The 19,555-nt window shown below is 42.1% G+C and overlaps 1 protein-coding gene across 2 annotated transcripts in view; it reads right to left on the bottom strand.

Annotated features, from left to right (window-relative positions):
* Positions 1–19,555, bottom strand: part of TIAM2 (TIAM Rac1 associated GEF 2) — a 409,027-nt gene that overhangs the window by 243,446 nt on the left and 146,026 nt on the right. Inside the window, exon 1 of one of the 2 annotated variants that reach the window (XM_040429384.1) lies at positions 32–84. The exons of the other annotated variant lie outside the window; for it this stretch is intronic. The gene's annotated coding sequence lies outside the window, so the exon portion shown is untranslated. Of the gene's footprint in view, positions 1–31; positions 85–19,555 lie in introns of those variants that run through there. 2 annotated transcript variants of the gene reach the window in all.

Raw genomic sequence — 19,555 nt, forward strand, 5'->3', positions numbered from 1 at the left:
CTCATCTTTCTATTAGGATCCATATACTTACATTTAACACGTGCTGGAATAGGATCACCTCTGTTTTCAGGCTTCTCTGAATATATCTGCTTGTGGAACATTACTCCTCACTGGCAGGGAAGAAAAAGGAAACCCACAGTGAAATGAGCTGTGGTAATAAATCAGTGTGTTAAGGAAGGCATTGCTTGTGTGTATAGAGCGCTCACTGCTCTCCTGCAATGGGTGTGGGAGTCTGCATTACTTGGCTCAACAATCGATATAAGCTAAGAATTGTGGAAGGTGAAGCTTGTTATTTCTATACATTTTTTTCCACTAGTTGCTGCCTACACCCATTAGTCAGTTTCCTTGGCCTCCTCCCTGGATCTGTATTTTCATTTCATACCTCAAATCACACTGAGCACTGCCTACTCCTTTACTAGGCTAACGCGAGCTACACATTTCACATAAAATGAACGACTCTAGATAAATGCTGTAATCTGCAATAACTATAGAAATATTATAAATATATATACAGTACAGACCAAAAGTTTGGACACACCTTCTCATTCAAAGAGTTTTCTTTATTTTCATGACTATGAAGGCATCAAAACTATAAATTAACACATGTGGAATTATATACATAACAAACAAGTGTGAAACAACTGAAAATATGTCATATTCTAGGTTCTTCAAAGTAGCCACCTTTTGCTTTGATTACTGCTTTGCACACTCTTGGCATTCTCTTGATGAGCTTCAAGATGTAGTCCCCTGAAATGGTCTTCCAACAGTCTTGAAGGAGTTCCCAGAGATGCTTAGCACTTGTTGGCCCTTTTGCCTTCACTCTGCGGTCCAGCTCACCCCAAACCATCTCGATTGGGTTCAGGTCCGGTGACTGTGGAGGCCAGATCATCTGGCGCAGCACCCCATCACTCTCCTTCATGGTCAAATAGCCCTTACTTTCAAAGTTTTCCCAATTTTTCGGCTGACTGACTGACCTTCATTTCTTAAAGTAATGATGGCCACTCGTTTTTCTTTACTTAGCTGCTTTTTTCTTGCCATAATACAAATTTTAACAGTCTATTCAGTAGGACTATCAGCTGTGTATCCACCTGACTTCTCCTCAACGCAACTGATGGTCCCAACCCCATTTATAAGGCAAGAAATCACACTTATTAAACCTGACAGGGCACACCTATGAAGTGAAAACCATTTCAGGGGACTACCTCTTGAAGCTTATCAAGAGAATGCCAAGAGTGTGCAAAGCAGTAATCAAAGCAAAAGGTGGCTACTTTGAAGAACCTAGAATATTACATATTTTCAGTTGTTTCACACTTGTTTGTTATGTATATAATTCCACATGTGTTAATTCATAGTTTTGATGCCTTCATAGTCATGAAAATAAAGAAAACTCTTTGAATGAGAAGGTGTGTCCAAACTTTTGGTCTGTACTGTATATATATATATATATTCAGAATTCAGTTTGCTGCCCTAGTGTCATGCCCCACTCTGACGATGTGCGGAGGTCGGCCAGGGTTGCAGCACGAGTTTAGTGTTTGTTTTGGAGTCGTGCTGGATCCGCCCCTCATCAGGTGCACTGGGTGGAGTCATTAGTTTAAATAGCTCCTCTGCCCAGTGCCCTGAGCGGATTATATTCATTATTGTGATCTTGGAAGCTAGGAAGGAAGGTTGGCTGTCTGCTCCAGCTCAGGAAGATAAGTGTTGTTTCTAGTTGGTTGTTTTGTGTCATCTTTCCCATCCAGGTTCTGTGCGAGCAGGCTGCTCCTATTTCCCACTTCACCATCTCAGGGAATTCAGGGTTTTGTCAGCCTAGGCACGGGGACATCTCAGATCTACCTTCAAGATCTGTAGATGGGCTGAGCAGTGCAGAGAAAGAGGTCAGGGATTAGCTAGGAGGTGACCCTTCCCTGTCTCTCGCCCAGAGCCTGGTTGGTTCGTTATCTGTCATACTGAGTGCACGCCCGCCGTGACACCTAGCCCATTATCCTAAGACTGTGGTATAGACAGGGTGGCTCGTTGATGCCTCCCCTGGCATTTAGCACCTATGGACCATGTCCCTTGAAGCATACCCCCAATCTACCATAATGCCTAAGGCTGGGGCTACACCTACGTAGACTTCTTGTGGTACTACTGGTTGATTTTAACTAAGGAGTGACAGCTGTAGGCACAAGGTAACATACAACTCAATTTACTGTTTTGTACTGCAACTGTAGCTCAATAGTTATAATCAATAAGTAGAGCCACAAAATGCTGTTTAGGTAAAGCTCCAGCCTAATGTGAATTGGTGTCTTTCCAAATGATCTAAACCTGTTCTTCACAAGGGTACAGAACATATGGGGTGCATTTTCTTGTACATCTGATCTAACAAAAATGGTGCTATGGCTGTCAAACAAAACATGGTTTTGCTTTACCAATGCATTTCTATAGAACTGACAACTCGATCGTCCAAATTTCCAACCATTCGTTGCCTTTCAAGTAACAGGAAAGTGATGTATGTCAAACCCTCCTTGCCCTGAGCTCTCTTATTTTAAAAGGTCTTCCACAGACTATTAAGTTAACTATTTCTAAGTCTTAACTCTAAGCTAATTACCATTAAAGTATCATTAGATAGAGACTACAAAAGGAAAAGCAGTGTTTAATGTGAAGAAAGCCAACTTTTTGAACTTTGGTTTGTACTTACACGTTATTTAACTGTATGTGGGGCTTTTGAAGACTTTTTACCTCAGAGACCAAGTCACATAAACATAACACGGGTCATACTGTTATTGATATAAGTGAGGAACTTCTCCAACATAAATTATGACATGACACAAAGTGGATTGAAGGCACACTAAAGTTAAATATCTCATTTAGATTTGAACTAACGGTATAAATAATACATCTTTATTCAAAAAATTAGGCAGAGGTGCAGAAAAAACTCATGCATTATGTAGGATCAACACTGAATATTACAGTGTCAACCCCCATTCCGATCTGTCCTTTATAAGTAAAACATAAAAAAAAGCGCCCGGTACTACATTGAGTAGTAACCTCACAGAAAGGAGTGTCACAAATGTGTACAGTAAGATCTGCTTGACCTCTTGTTGTCGTGTAGAGACAACAACAATTATAAAATCATATATGGCACTGTTGGCACTTGGAGCTGACGGTGTTTGGAAGCATCATTCATAGGAACCTACTGGACAAGGAACCAAACTGGATGCATGCAATCGTCAACTTGCTGATTAACCACTTAAACAACCCCCCCATTTCTGACCAGGTGCATTTACGGTACAATTTTTCTGTTGGATTTACGTAAATGATTTTTGCACCTTTTTTCGGTGATATATGGGGTTTTATTTTTGTCATTTTTATTTTAGTATTTTTTGTTTTTATGGCTAGGAGAATGAAAAAATAACATGTTTTTACGTTTTTTTCAATTATTTTAATTATGTCCCCTTTCAGTAATGCTCACTTTTATATGGGATTCATGATTTAGGGTTGCTGGGGGTGGAGCTTGAAGATGGCATTGGTGACTTTTTTTTACTATTTTCTTTATTTTTATTTTTTAAACTAATTTATTTATTCTTTTACACTTGGTCATACAAGTTGGACACTTAACATTCCTTTTTTTTTAATTGCTGATTTCTCCTATAACTATGGCTGATATAGTAGCCTCAGTTACAGGAGGAATACAGCCCACATTGAGGTTGTACAACCTCTCTGTAGAGCTGATTTGGGTCTGCTAAGATCCAGCAGCACATGCAGTGACCAGGCTAGGGACTGAAGCAGGAAGCAGCAATTGAGTGCAGGGTAATACGCTCCCGAAGATGAATGATTAGCATGCAGCTGCGATCTCTATACAGACATTTTAAAACATCTATGCAGAGATGCTCACAAACTGCCCGGATATACAGGGTGGACCATTTATATGGATACACCTTAATAAAATGGGAATGGTTGGTGATATTAACTTCCTGTTTGTGGCACATTAGTATATGTGAGGGGGGAAACTTTTCAAGATGGGTGGTGACCATAGCGGACATTTTGAAGGTGGCCATTTTGAATCCAACTTTTGTTTTTTCAATAGGAAGAGGGTCATGTGACACATCAAACTTATTGGGAATTTCACACAAAAAACAATGGTGTGCTTGGTTTTAACGTAACTTTATTCTTTCATGAGTTATTTACAAGTTTCTCTTTGTTTACAGCCATTGACATGTCGCCGAGGTTAACACGTGAGGAGCGGATAGAAATTGTGTTGATGTCTGGTGAATGCAGTAACCGGGTCATTGCAGCAGATTTCAATGCAAGACACCCTATGAGACCACCCATCTCCCATGCTACAGTTAGCAAACTGCTTGCTAAGTTTCGTGAAACTGGTTCAGTGTTGGATTTGCCAAAATGTAGACGCATGAAATCTGTCTCTAATGAAGAAACATCAGTGGCTGTCCTAGCTTCATTCAGCAAGAGCCCACAGCGTAGCACTCGCCGCATGTCACTGGAGAGTGGCATTAGTCGAACATCCCTTCGGCAGATATTAGCTAATCACAAATGGCACCCTTACAAACTCCAGCTACTGCAGCATCTCAACGAAGATGACCCAGATCGGCGCACTGAATTTGCAGAATGGGGAAAACAAAAATTGTAACAGGACCCTCAGTTTACGCAGAAGATTTTGTTCAGTGATGAGGCAAACTTTTATGTGAATGGTGAAGTTAACAAACAAAACCACCGCTATTGGTCTGACACTAACCCACATTGGATAGATCCCTCCAAGACTGTTGGAACAAAAAAATTGATGGTATGGTGTGGTATATGGGGTACAAAGATAGTGGGGCCATTCTTCATCAATGGAAACCTCAAGGCCACTGGATATGCGAAATTGCTACATGATGATGTGTTTCTCTCTTTATGCATTGAAGCTGGCACGTTCCCTGAGTTTTTCCAGCAAGATGGTGCACCACCACATTATGGGTGTCAGGTCCGAGCATTCCTAGATGAACAGTTTCCTGGAAAGTGGATTGGTCGTCGTGGGCCAGTTGAATGGCCCCCAAGGTCTCCCGATCTGACCCCCTTAGACTTTTATCTTTGGGGTCATCTGAAGGCAATTGTCTATGCTGTGAAGATACGAGATGTGCAGCACCTGAAACTACGGATACTGGAAGCCTGTGCTAGCATTTCTTCTGCGGTGTTGCTATCAGTGTGTGAAGAGTGGGAGAAGAGGGTTGCATTGACAATCCAACACAATGGGCAGCACATTAAACACATTTTATAAGTGGTCAGAAACTTGTAAATAACTCATGAAAGAATAAAGTTACGTTAAAACCAAGCACACCATTGTTTTTCGTGTGAAATTCCCAATAAGTTTGCATGTGTCACATGCTATCCACATCTTTTGCGGCCCCATTGAAGTGAATGGGTCCGCAACCAAGCTGCAAAAACTGCGGCTCGGATGCGGAGCAGAACAACGGTCGTGTGCATGAGGCCTTAGAAGAAGTGCAATAACAAATAGCTAAGATACAAGAAAGTAGTCTTTGAAGCAACCGAAGCAACATTTATATTTTGGCCCAGCTACTCACACCTCATCAGGGACATTTCACAGTGTCCCTGGAAAGCTTTCCCATTTAGGAATCTTAAGGTCGAATCCACACACAGTGGAATATTTGCACTGCGATACTGAAGCAAAATATGCATGTGCATTGTGCTGTGGACTGACTGAGGATTTCACCCCTATACACCGAAGGGATGAAACCCATGGTGAAAATAAGCATCATAATTGACATGCTTGGATTTAAAGGGCATCTGTCAGCAGATTTGTACTTATGAAACTGGCTGACCCTGTTACATGTGCGCTTGGCAGTTGAAGGCATTTTTGTTAGATCCATTTTCCACATATGCCTAAATTGCAAATGAGCTTCTAGGAGCAACATGGACGTTGCCATTACACCTTGAGGCTCTGCTCTCTGCACTACTGCCGCATCCTCTACACTTGGATTGTCAATCAAAGGGCACCAGTGCGCAGCAGTTGGAGAGAGACGAGCCTCAAGGTGTAACGGCAACTCCACATGACTCCTAGAGCCTCATTTACATATATTAAAACTTCATTTTTCTCAGTAATGTGGACACATATGAACATGGGACCAACATAGATGCCTTCAGCTGCCAAGTGCACATGTAACAGGTCAGCCAGTTTCATAGGTACAAATCTGCTGACAGATGCCCTTTAAAAATCCACAGCATGCTTGCTTTTCTTTGTGGATTTTTCTGCCACACTGTGGATGGCGTTTTTCACATGTATTGTACTGTAATTTGATTTGGTTTGTACATTGATCTTACATGGTGCTTTTAAAAATTGTGAAAAAAACATGTATAACCAATTGTAGGAATAACATATTGTTATAATATTTACTATCCCATGATGTATAGTTTCTAGCTACTATTTTTAAATCATTTCCACCTTGCAGCTGAGGTGGAACTGGTCTGCTCCGACATCTCAAGCCTGTGTAAGGTAAGGCTAAAGGGGTTTTCAACCGTTTGCAAATGATGCCTATCCTCAGGGTTGGACAATTCTGTTTAAGACTCTTTTACATGGGCGGAGGATCAGAACAATTAGTGGGGATGAGCATTCACATGAACACTCATTCTCGATAACTGCCCTAGTATCTTCATGCGGCACCCAATGTCACATGTGTCAGCGGCACAGTGCCTGTACAAACAGATGTGCTGTCAACAAACAAGGAAACTGCATGGGGAGAAACAACTGTAGTAATGACCACTGAGCAACATCAGCCCTGATCATTGCTCCATGAAAAAACTGCTTACAAGTAGGCGATGATTGGGTCATGTAAAAGCTCCTTAAGTGAAAACTGTTCTGCACATGTCATCCTTTCCAAGTGCATAGACTGTATATTTGTACCTCAGTCGTCTGTAATATCAACAGCAATATACGTTTGTGATTTTATGTTGTCAAAGTTTGTAATAAACACTAATGTTTGTTTGCTCCAACTTACAATGGGTCTAAGTAAATTAGCACAAAAGAAAATAGTTATACATAGTTATATTCCTCTGAGTAATAGATACGAGTCCTACAGCCTAATATGCATGCTTCTCTCTGGTGACCATTATTCCCGGGGACTTGCAATGCGAGAAATTACACAGGAGGACTAAGATGGATAGTCCAGGGCAAAGGGCTGACATCTTGGTCCATAGTGGTTGAACCTAACATAATCAATAATGTTTCATCTCATTCCACCACACTAAAGAGTTTAACAAGCCTTCTGATCTTGAGGTCAGCGGAAATAGCTGCAGCATATGTTTAAAGCTTCTAAGGTCATATTTTACCATCATGTGCACTAGATTATTTCCAAGTTCTCACTCTTCTTTTTCTTAAAAAATATATAACTATATATTAACTTTATTTTTCTATATTAAATATTCTTAATACAAAAAGCCAAAATGAAAATATATTTATTATATCAACATGGCAATCACTGTCCCCACCCTTAAGAAGAAGTAGAAAGAAGAAGAAAGAGAAAAAAAGTTACTTATCAAAGGTTTTACCTTATAAGCTTATTTCATACCATACCTTACTTTTGATTTTAGCTCTAAATAAGTTCATTTGCAATTCCTGTTTATTAGCATTGACTTTTTCCAACCGAAGTTAGAGATATTGAAGATATCCATGCCACAAACAATAATTGATAAAAACAAGGAATGTATTAAATATTCATTGGAATCCTAAACATATCCCAAAACACACACGTGGACTGGGGGAACCCTAACCCCACAGGTAGATACTTCTTGACAGAATCGGAACAGTTTTGGGTAGTGTCATATCAAATGTATCCAATCAGTTGTTTTAGTTTTTTAATAATCCCTCTTTAAAGTATACAAATTATATCAGCTCTTCAAAACACTGAATAATTTGAAACAAACCACATTTTATTCTTGATGAGCTACGAGCTGCCGACGTAGAAAATAGGAAGTGGACCTAATAATGTGACTTGACTGTGTACATTGGTGGTATGCTTCAACTAAATGTCTTCCAAAGTATGGCTACTAGGTGTAATGATCCCACCTTCTGATATAGGCAACTGTTAAACTGACCCTTAGCAGTCCTGCAAAAAAAACACCAGGACGTTACCAACCATTTGAAAATTGAACTTATTTGCTATAAAACTGCATGTCGGCTCAGCTTGTCTGCACTGCAACCACACAGTGGTCACTTTGTGTGTCTACAACTTAACACTTCTCCACAAATTCTTATTTTCTGGAGATTAAAACACCGGAAAAATCATTTACAAATTGTTTTTAACATGTAAAGTGTTTTATGTTTCCAAAATGCCTCAAACTGATTTTTGAAATCCACTTGGGGCAATAATCTAGAGAATACTCTATAAGATTGGCCAATATGTGTAATGAAGAGTATTTACCTATCTTTTTCACAGTTGAGATCCTTAACAAGCTCTTTGAAATAACAAGAATTGGATATAAAATGATGTGACTGGCACTCAACCTTTGAGGCCATGAATTTGGACTTTATTTGTAAAGTGAGGTAAGTTGTATGTAGGGTGGTTCATACAATAGCGAATAAGAACACTTAGGTAATGAATATAGTGTGTATAAAATCACAGATGAGATCACTTGAATAAAATCACAAGTATATAAAATCGCAAATATGAACACCTGTAAAAAATCGCAAGTATAAACACCTGTAAAAAATCACATAAGATAGATAAAGCACCTACAAAAAGTCACATATGATATTTATATAAATGTACATGCATAAAATCGCAAATAAAAGGTAGAAATCCTTTCTAAATTCTACTTTGCTCACAGTTTGCTTGAAAAGGTTCAGAGTTGTACATGTCAATCACGAGTAAACCACGCCTTTTTCCCTACAATATGCCACACGTCTTGGTTATTCTTAATTAGCTGCTCGTGAACTGGCTGGAATACTGTATATCAGAGCCAATGGGACGGCCTCAGTACTATCTATTTGCATTACAGGACTGCTGAGCTGATGCACATCATTAGGAGGACTCATCAGGACTCACAGAGGGAGAATTATTGCAAGATCACACAAGGTGCGTTTCACAAAAGTAATTACATCTTCCGAATCAGGGATCTCGCAGCTATACAGCTGGGGGTGCCAAAATGTGATGACAGATTCTCCATATAGTGCATTGGTTTTAAGATGTTTAGAACTATGAGAAACTCCTGCTATTTATGTTCATGGATGGATGGAACAAATTGAGAGGCTGAGACTCGAGTGACCACTGCAGTGCACAAGACTGCATACAAGTCAATGTACTTCTTTGTACTACAGCTGTAGCTCAGTAGTGAAAATCAATCAAAAGTGCTGCAAAAAGTCTAAGGGGAAGACTTATCAAGATCAAGATCTTCATATCCCCTGCGCCTAATTTATGTGTAAGCTGTGAGCTGCCGAAGATTTCTTTCTCATTTGCACCAGAAAACTGGCATAAATTAAGATAAATTTGTTGCTGCTGCTGGCCATGGCCCTTCCGGCTCTTGCCACAGGAAACTTACTGAAAACTTGCATGCAACTTTTTTATGCCACTTTTTTGGCGCAGGGAGATAAATCTCCCGGTACGTGTCGACCCAGCCGAAAGCTGACCATAAATATGAGAAGTTGACCAAACACTCATTTGGATAACAGCTACCTCTCGGCTCACCTTGAGCATGCATATTTAGTGAGTGGGAAGAAGAGAGAACAAAAGATTGGGCAGTAGCTGAAAGTCTATGGGAAATATCAAAAGCAGAACACACAACTAGTGTTTTTTTGCTACTGACATTTTAATCAGTAAGTGCAATTTTTTTGTTTTGTTTTGTATGTAATAGCCTGAAGTGATCAAACCATGAATGATAAATCGTTCTTTTCAATGGATCCAAAAAATCTGTCTAAGGCTCCATTCACATGTCTGTAATAATGGGTCCGCATCCGTTCCACAAATTGCGGAACGGGTGCGGACCTATTTATTCTCTATGGGGAAGCAATGGATGCGGACAGCACACAGTGTGCTGCCGCATCCGCATTTCCGGAGCGCGCCGCCGATCTTCCGGTCCGCAGCTCCGGAAAAAAATAGAACATGTCCTATTCTTGTCCGCAATTGCGGACAAGAATAGGCATTTCTATGGGGGTCCGCAATGCACTACGGACGTGTGAATGGACCCTAAGGCGACATGCACACGACTGTATGTGTTTTGCGGTCCGCAAATTGCGGATCCGCAAAAAAAAAAAACGGATGACATCCATATGTCATCCGTTTTTTTGGGTGGCGGATACATTGTAACAATGCCTAGATTCAAATCTAGAAAACAGTGAATTTTTTCAAATTTTCGTTAACTTTTGGATTTTTTTATAAATAAAGGTAAAACATATTGACTCAAATTTACCATTAAGGCCTTGTTCACACGTCAGTTATTTGATCAGTTATTTCCATCAGTTATTGTGAGAGAAAATCAGGTGCGGATCTTTTCATTACACCTTATCTCTGTGTAGCCTCCACTCCTGGTTTTGGCTCACAAAAACTGATGGAAATAACTGATTGAATAACTGACGTGTGAACAAGGCCTAACATGAAGTACAATGTGTCACGAAAAAACTATCTCAGAATGGCTTGGATAAGTAAAAGCGTTCCAAAGTTATTACCACATAAAGTGACATGTCAGATTTGCAAAACTAGGCTTTGTCAGGAAGGGGGTAAATGGCCAGGTCTGGAAGTGGTTAAGGGAAAATACATCTTCCTGTCTAAAAGAACCCTTAGGTCTCTTGCACACGAAAGTTTTTTTTCCCGTTTACGTTCCGTTTTTTGCGTTCCGTATACAGAACCAATCATTTCAATTGATCCACAAAAAAAAGGGAATGTATTCCGTATGCCTTCCGTTTCCGTATTTCCGTTCTATTCAAAGATAGAACATGTCCTATTATTGTCCGCATAACGGAAAAGGATTGTACTGTTCTATCAGTGACCAGCTGTTCCGTTTCGCAATAAATGGAATGCACACAACGTCATCCGTATTTTTTGCAGATCCATTTTTTGCGGACCGCAGAATACTGAAAAAGCCATACAGTCGTGTGCAAGAGGCCATAGGCGTTTTTTTGCGGTCCGTATACGGAACCATTCATTTCAATGGATCGGCAAAAAAAACAGAAGGTACTCCGTATACCTTCCGTTTCTGTATTTCCGTTCCGTTCAAAGATAGAACATTTCCTATTATTGTCCGCATAACAGACAAGGATAGTACTGTTCTATCAGGGCCAGCTGTTCCGTTCCGGACAGCAAAATACTGAAAAAGCCATACGGTCGTGTGCAAGAGGCCATAGGCTGAGTTCACATCAGCGTTCAGCCTTTCCGTTCTCCTGCTCCGTTATAGGAGCAGAAGAACGGAAAGGACGGATTTGGCACAGAACTGAGCTGAACGGAGCCTACGGGCCCCATAGACTGTAATGGCGTCCATTAGGTTTCCGCTCAGAGAAAGATTTTTGAAGCGGAGACAAAAGTCCTGCATGCACGACTTTTGTCTGTGCTTCAAAAATATTGCTCCGAGCGAAAACCTAATGGACTCCATTATAGTCTACGGGGCCCGTAGGCTCCGTTTGGCTCAGTTATGTGCCGAATCCGTCCTTTCTGTTATCCTGCTCCTATAAAGCATCAGGAGAACGGAAAGGCTGAACGCTGATGTGAACTCAGCCTTAGGTCCGCAATACGGCGCTCCGTGGCTGTATTGTGGACCACATTTGCGGATCAGCATTACACGAGCACCGTTCTGTGTGCATTCTGCATCATGGATGCGGACCCATTCACTTCAATGGGTCCGCAAATCCGGAGATGCGGAATGGTGCGTAACGGAAGCACGGAACCCTACGGAAGCACTACGGAGTGCTTCCGTGGGGTTTCGTCCCGTACTTCCGTTCCGAAAAAAGATAGAACATGTCCTATCTTTTTGTGGAACGGCCGATTCGCTGACCCATTAAAGTGAATGGGTCCGTGATCCGCTGCGGCTCCGCTCTGTTTGTGCATTGCGGCCAGCAATTTGTGGGCCGCAGCACGGCCATGGGGCGCACACGTTCATGTGAAAGAGGCCTTACACTGCTCAGTCTACCGACTGCAACAGTTGCTAGGACAGGATGAATCCTTGTAGGCAAAAATCAATAGGCCTATCCATCTACAGTATCTTTAATTTATACACAGATATTGCACAATATACTAAAACACACACATAAATTGAGAAAATGTCCCTTTTGTGCCCAACAGAAATATAGAAATTTATAAACACATCAAAGTGACTCATTTTCCCAATGAGTCAAGCCACAGCGTTTTCTTTGAGGAGCACATGTTCCACTTTGTGACGCGCCTTTGTCGTTAAATGAGGTGTAATGAACCCACAACGATCGGAGACTAAATACGATGCCTAGCAACACACACAATAGCACAATTGCTGTCACTACAGAACTCTGCCAAAGTGAATTTCACTTGTCAAGGATAGTGGAATAAAGTAAAGGGCTGGCAGGTCCGCACAATTATCCCTTCTCGACCACGTAACAATATAAGTCCTGTTCTAAAGACATCATCATGTGACCTGACGGATCTGGCCAGATGTACAAGTCACAGGCATCACAAGATAGTAAAAAGAATGCCATGACTTCATTTTACTTGAACGCATGCCAGGCTGCCAGAATCACACACTGTCCAGCAGAATGTGGGACCAGATCATCTATCTGCTTGGAATCAGGTGCCTGATTGAAAGAGCTATCAGAGTCATCTGTTCCCCACGCAAGAAGGTTCAAATGGCAAGCATCCCACAACAAGCCACACTACCTAATACTCAATCCATTTCCATCTGCTGCTACATTTGTGGCATAATTGCTTAATTAGTCAATTAGAAATTCATAAGGGTTAAAGAGATCCCTGGAACACAGCTGCTTTGGCAAAATGCACCATGTAAATCTGACAGTAAAGAGATTGAAGACATTTGTAAATCAGGTTTATGCAAAAATACAAATGCAACTAGAGATCCTTCTAAAGAGAAATCTGGTCATGCATTCACATTTAGGTCACTGAGGTCAATATAAAACATATACATCTGAATTGTGCCCACACCTGCGTGGGACGCTCTGTTAGGTGCCTCTATTGTAGAGTCTGTAAAACGTGACAAATTAGAGCATCAGGCAGGAGTAAACTGGGGATCTGGAGGTGCTCCTTGTTCGCATGCAGCTGAGGAAGTCCTGTTCTATCTTTAAGTTATGAAACTACTGTGAGTCCTCATTCACACAGTCGGTGATTTCCATCAGTTATTGTGAGCCGAAACCAGCTGCGGGTCTAAACACAGAACAGGTGCAGATCCTTCCTGTGTGTCTCAATTCTGTGTAGTTAGCATTCCTGGTTTTGTCTCAAACACTGACTGTGGGAAAGTGGCCATAGTCTGGTTCCTTGCAGCGTTAAAGGGTTCTAGAACGTCACCCCCATGGAGTTTGTATCTTCTCCCCATGCTTGCATGCATTTCCTCTGGGTACTCTGGTTTCCTCCCACACTCCAAAGACACACTGATAGGGAATTGGGATTGTGAGCTCCATTGGGAACAGCAAGTGACGATATTATCTCTAAAGCACTGCTTAAAGTGAAGGAACACAGTCAAGCACATGCGTGGCCACTTATTAAATCATACTTTACTTGGATGTGGCAGCTAGTGGCCACCTCAACAGACGGTAATTCAGCCTCTTCCCTCAACCAGTGTAGGTCCTAAATGTTTATAAGACATCTATCTGTGATTAGAATGCCCCTTTAAAAAGGTTGTCTCAATATAAAGTACACTAGGGCCCACTGTAGATCCTCATCTATTGGAAAAAGTGGAGAACCACGAAGAGTAGTTGACCCTCGAGGGCTACTTTATTTGAATGTGCGCCATGATCCAATATGGGCACTTATCTGCTGCTCTAAGACTATTAGGAAGTATCTCCAGTATTCCTATGCAGATATGGAAGGGGCAGATGTGTGTGCACCCTGTACCGCCACAGAAGGACACAGGAACTGTCCCCACCAATAAACCTGCCTAATAATCTCATGTAACAAAATCCTGTCAGCTCTACAGGTAGAATCCAGTAAACCACTCGTGTTGCATTGCTGTGCACTTGAGAAGCAAGGGAACTTATTAACCATTTAATGACATTTCTTATTTCCTCCCACGAGCAAGAAGATCTACAGGAAGCACCAATGACCATTTCATTAATGAAACTATAGGAGTTGATCCCCCAATAAACTGCCAGCATGACTCTGAGAGAAAGAAATCCAGGGCCACCACTTGTGTCAATGCCTAGAAGCAGAAGGCTCGCCCCCTATTGTCTGACATGCCTGTAACTTGCGGCCGCACAATGCCCAGCCAGTTTGTACAACATAATTGGTACATACCATACACATACCAAACACTTATTTTTCTGCTGCAAAAGTATCTTGAAAAGAAAATAGACATAAATGGCCTAATTCCACATACAGCACATGCTGCAGAGTATGGCGTGATTTCATAGTGAAAGATATAGACAGGACATTAATAAAGATGCACCTACTATACAGCAACCCTCTTCTCTGCCATCACACAGATGTCGGGGAGGCACTGCCCACATTTCCAGTGAATGTTCAGTTAAACCGCGCTCGATTGTGGATAGCTGGGGGGTCAGATCCGTGCTATCTTCTTGTCACAAGTCAGCTACTGCTGGTAATGCCATCAACAGCTCATAGCTTCACAAGGCTCATGCTGAAAACACATTTAGCCCACATGGGATAAACACCAAGTCCCCGAGAAGTCACTGCCTAAGCTTCATTTTAGAGACTTGGATTCTGCGCAGGTGTATAATCTGCAGGGCTGTTTTACCCAATACATTAAATAATATTTCATGACGCAGAAAATAATTCATCAGTTAAATTATTTCGGAAAACCCCTTTCAATAATTTGCTTTAGTGGCAGCCCCTGGACCATAGAAGTGATATTCCTCCTGATTATGAATGGAGGAACCTACAGCAACTGCAGCTTCCATTATTTCCGCAGATGTGGAAGATCATATGTATAAAGGTTAATATTCTATATGATTGGAAATATAGGTGGAGCTACCTTATACAGTAGGCATGGCTGCATTTTTTTCAGTTGATTTATCCACATTGCAGGAAAAAAAACATTTTCATTCTTGATGTGGATTCTGTGTGGAAATTCCCATTAAAGCCAATGGGATGCCTAAAAAGAACATAAAAATGTAAAAATTCGCACCAAAAACTGCTTAAAAAAAATCACTAAAAACAGCGCGGAAAACATGCTAATACCGTACCATATACCCTAAGTGGTCAAATAATTCTTCCAGAATGCTCAACGTTTTCTCACAATAAATTGCTCACTGATAAAACATATTTCCTAATTGTTTAAAACATTATGAATAATTCCTGTTACAAGATCCCAGTGCACTGTGAGAGCGATACTGGACGTGACACACAAAGCTGTCTGGTCACGTGCCTGTCAGGGGAAGTAAACTGCCATTTATTTTCATACGCAACCAGTATTCAATCTGCTTGTACAGAGAAAACAGCATGGATCATGTAAATCAGCATTAGGCCTCTTTCACATGACCGTATGGCTTTTTCAATGTTTTGCTGTCCGTTTTTCACGGATCCGTTGTTCAGTTTTTTTTTCCGTTGTGTTTCTGTTCTGTTTTTCCGTATGGCATATACAGTATACAGTAATTACATAGAAAAAATTAAGCTGGGCATAAAATTTTTAATAGATGTTTCCACAAAAACGCAACAGATCCGTAAGACATACGGATGCGTATCCGTATGCGTTCCGTTTTTTTGCGGACCCATTGACTTGAATGGAGCCACGGAACATGATTTGCGGGCAATAATAGGACATGTTCTATCTTTCAACGGAACGGAAAAACGGAAATATGGAAACGGAATGCATACGGAGTACATTCAGGTTTTTTTCAGAACCATTGAAATGAATAGTTCCATATGCGGACTGTATAAGGAACGCAAAACACGGCCCGTAAACGGAAAACAAAAACGGCCGTGTGTTAGAGGCCTAAGACTGAGCACAGTTACTCTTCATTTCACACAATGCTGCTAAAATACCACTGAAAATGAGTACTATGACTGGAAACATGGGAATCTGTATTTTTAAAGGGAATGTCACCAAGAAAGTCATTGTTAAAGCAGGCACAATGGGGGTCAATTACAAATATTTTAAACCAGCTTTTGGAGTCAAAATATTATACCTCCCATTTTTGTGACTTTTTAAACACCTATGCGAAGATATTTCGTCGCATGGGCATTTTTGTGCTGCATTCAACACTTAGGCTCCATTCAGACGTCCATGGTGTGTTGCGGACCTGCAAATTGCGGATCGGCAACACACCCGCCCAGCACCCCTATAGAAATGCCTATTCTTGTCCGCAGCTGCGGACAAGAATAGGACATGTTCTATCTTTTGCGGAGCTGCGGACCCGAAGATCGGGGCCGCGCTCCGCAAATGCGGATGAGGACAGCACACTGTGTGCTGTCCGCATCCATTCCGTCCCCGTAGAGAATGAATGGATCCAAAATTGCGGAACGGACCCATTTGCGGAAGTGTGAATGGACCCTTAGGCCTCTTTCACACTACCATTTTTTTTTTCCGTTTTGCGGGCCGTTTTTTGCTTTCCGTATACAGTCCGTATACGGAACCATTCATTTCAATGGTTCCGCAAAAAATTGTCTGGTGTAACCACTGCGGTCAGTCAGTCCATAGTTCACATAGTACAGCAATAGGATTATCAGGTATCGTGACCTGGCTGCCAGGAAATACTCGTTAGCTGGGAGTTGGATCCTAAGATTATCTTTTTTTAGACTACGCGACACGGGGGAAGAATGCTCACTTCATCAGGTCCAGCCATCTGTGCAGGACACAGGCCTCTTCCAAACTGCATCCTAAGCTGCTTATAGTGTGGCTCAGAATGATGATGACATCGTTGTGCCGACTGTACTTGCCTCAGACAGGCGTCGGGCCAAATGCCTGTCGCCTATCAGAGTGAATGGTTGGGCAAGAAGACATGGTTTTCGTGCCCCACAGAACATAGTCTAGTGCAGCCACTGCAGCCAGTCAGAACATAGTCTAGTGTAAACACTGCAGTCAGTCAGAGCATAGTCTAGTGTAAACACTACAGTCAGCCAGAGCATAGTCTAGTGTAAACACTGCAGTCAGAACATAGTTGTCACGGTCCCTCAGGTGACTGATGTCAGGAAATCACTGCAGTCAGAACATAGTCTTATGTAAACACTGCAGTCAGAACATAGTCTAGTGTAAACACTGCAGTCAGTCAGAACATAGTCTAGTGTAAACACTGCAGTCAGTCAGAACATAGTCTAGTGTAAACACTGCAGTCAGTCAGAACATAGTCTAGTGTAAACACTGCAGTCAGTCAGAGCATAGTCTAGTGTAAACACTCCAGTCAGAACATAGTTGTCACGGTCTCTCAGGTGACTAATGTCAGGAAATCAAGGAGACTAGATGAGCGTGGAGGAATCTAACAGCCTCCTTGAATTCTCTTGATTCAGTGTTGATAGGGTTAATGATCACTTCCCTTGTCTCAGCTGTTGCTCAGTGGTCATCACTTCTACCCTTTATAGTCTGGCCCCACCCTTTTGACTATGCGGTAGATTGCTTCATTTGGTTTTGGAAAGAGCTGGAGTGTGGTTCTCCCTGAGTTTCTCCTCATCCTTTTACAACAGAAGCTAAGTGTCTCGCTTGTTTGCATTTTGTCTTTTCCCCTTGGTTGTTGTTACTAGGCCTCAGGGAGACGCTTGTTCCTTCATCTGGGAAGGAACGGGTTGTCTCAGCCCTGCCAATATCTTTAGGGCTCCTCAGGGTCTCCAGGGCTTCCAGGTTCCTGTGTATGGGCATTTCTACCTTCAAGGGGTGCCCATGCGGTTAGGAGTCAGGGCCAGGAGTAGAGTTCTTTAAGTGGTGACCCTTTCCCTTCCCTAGCGTTGAGGCCTAGTGGCTTTTCTCTCCCCCCTGGTTGTCTGTGTGGTGTTTACTCCTTTACCTCATCTGTGACATAATCTACCGCCATTTTTTGTTCAGGTCAGTGCAGCTATGGATTCTATGTCTGCACTGGTCGAACAGATGCAGGGGCTGTCTTTGGAGGTAGCAGACCTCCGCGCGACAGTCTTACAGATTCAGAAACCAGAGGCGGCTGGTTCCAGTGGTGGGTACCAGGACTGCCCTGAACTGAAGGTCGCTCTCCCGGACAGATTTTCTGGAGGTAGTGACAATTTCATCAGTTTCAGGGAGTCATGTAAATTATACTTTAAGCTGCGTCCATACTCTTCTGGCAACGATAGTCAATGTGTGAGTATGATCATTTCTTTGCTTAAAGATGACGCCCAGTAGTGGGCTTTTTCTCTGCTGACCGGATAACAGTCCCTTCTGTCCCTCCTGGTTACCTTAAGAGTGGCTCTTTTTTTATTTGCCCTTTTCCCATCCTACACCAAATGTGGCAGGTGCTAAATGACATCCATTTAAGAATGGGTGATTTCCATTAGGAATCTATCTCATGTTATGTGTTGGAGGGTCATCCTGCTCCGATGGTTTTGGGCTTACCATGGTTAAGCAAACCTAACACTACCATCAATTGGCAAGCGAGACAGATTCTCGATTGCAGTGATTTTTGCATGGACAACTGTCTTAATACGTCTTTCTCTGTGGTCACCACAAAAACTGTACCCTCGTTCATTTCCGAAATTTCTGTTGTGTTTTCTGAGAGTGGTAACCAGGAGTTACCCCCACATCGGGAGTATGATTGTCCCGTGAATCTGATTACTGGAGCTAAACTGCCCAAATCTCGGTTGTATAATCTTTTGGAGCCCAAAAGAAAGGCTATGCGAGAGTATATCACCGAGAGCTTGGCGAAGTGTCATATCAGACCATCCAAATCCCAGTGGCTGCTCGGTTTTTCTTTGTAAAAAAAATAGATGGTACCCTTACACGATGTCTGGACTTCCGTGAGCTCAACTGTATTGCCATCCATGATCCTTACCCCCTTCCTTTGATTCCGGATTTGTTTTATCAAATTGTCGTTGCCAAAGTGTTCTCTAAATTGGATCTGAGGGGGGCATATCATTTGGTAAGGATCAAAGAGGGGGACTGTCACCGCCAGTTCTGTGAGAAGGTCTGGCAGACGTCCTTCTCTACCTCTTACATGACGTTCTTTGTTTTGGTTTCACTTTGTCATCTCCTTTCCTTCTCCCAGGTGTCACCTATTTAGACTAATCGTCTCCCTTTATATTCCCTCCCATACTGCCTCACTTTGCGGTTTATACTACTTCCTGGATAAAGTGTTCACTGCTGGAGGCTGCTGCTGCTGTTTGCTCAGATACGTCTTTCAATGTATTGTGTTTCCTTGCTGGCTTGATTCTAGGTGACCCTGACTCCGTCCGTATTAAGTGCAGGGAGCCGGTGGTCGTGTCCCCTCACTATTATAGCGTTTTCAGGTGTCACACAGTCTTAGGTACGTGGGCATGCAATCGTCTAG

This window comes from Bufo bufo, chromosome 4 (assembly GCF_905171765.1).
Source record: "Bufo bufo chromosome 4, aBufBuf1.1, whole genome shotgun sequence".
NCBI classification, from domain to species: domain Eukaryota; kingdom Metazoa; phylum Chordata; class Amphibia; order Anura; family Bufonidae; genus Bufo; species Bufo bufo.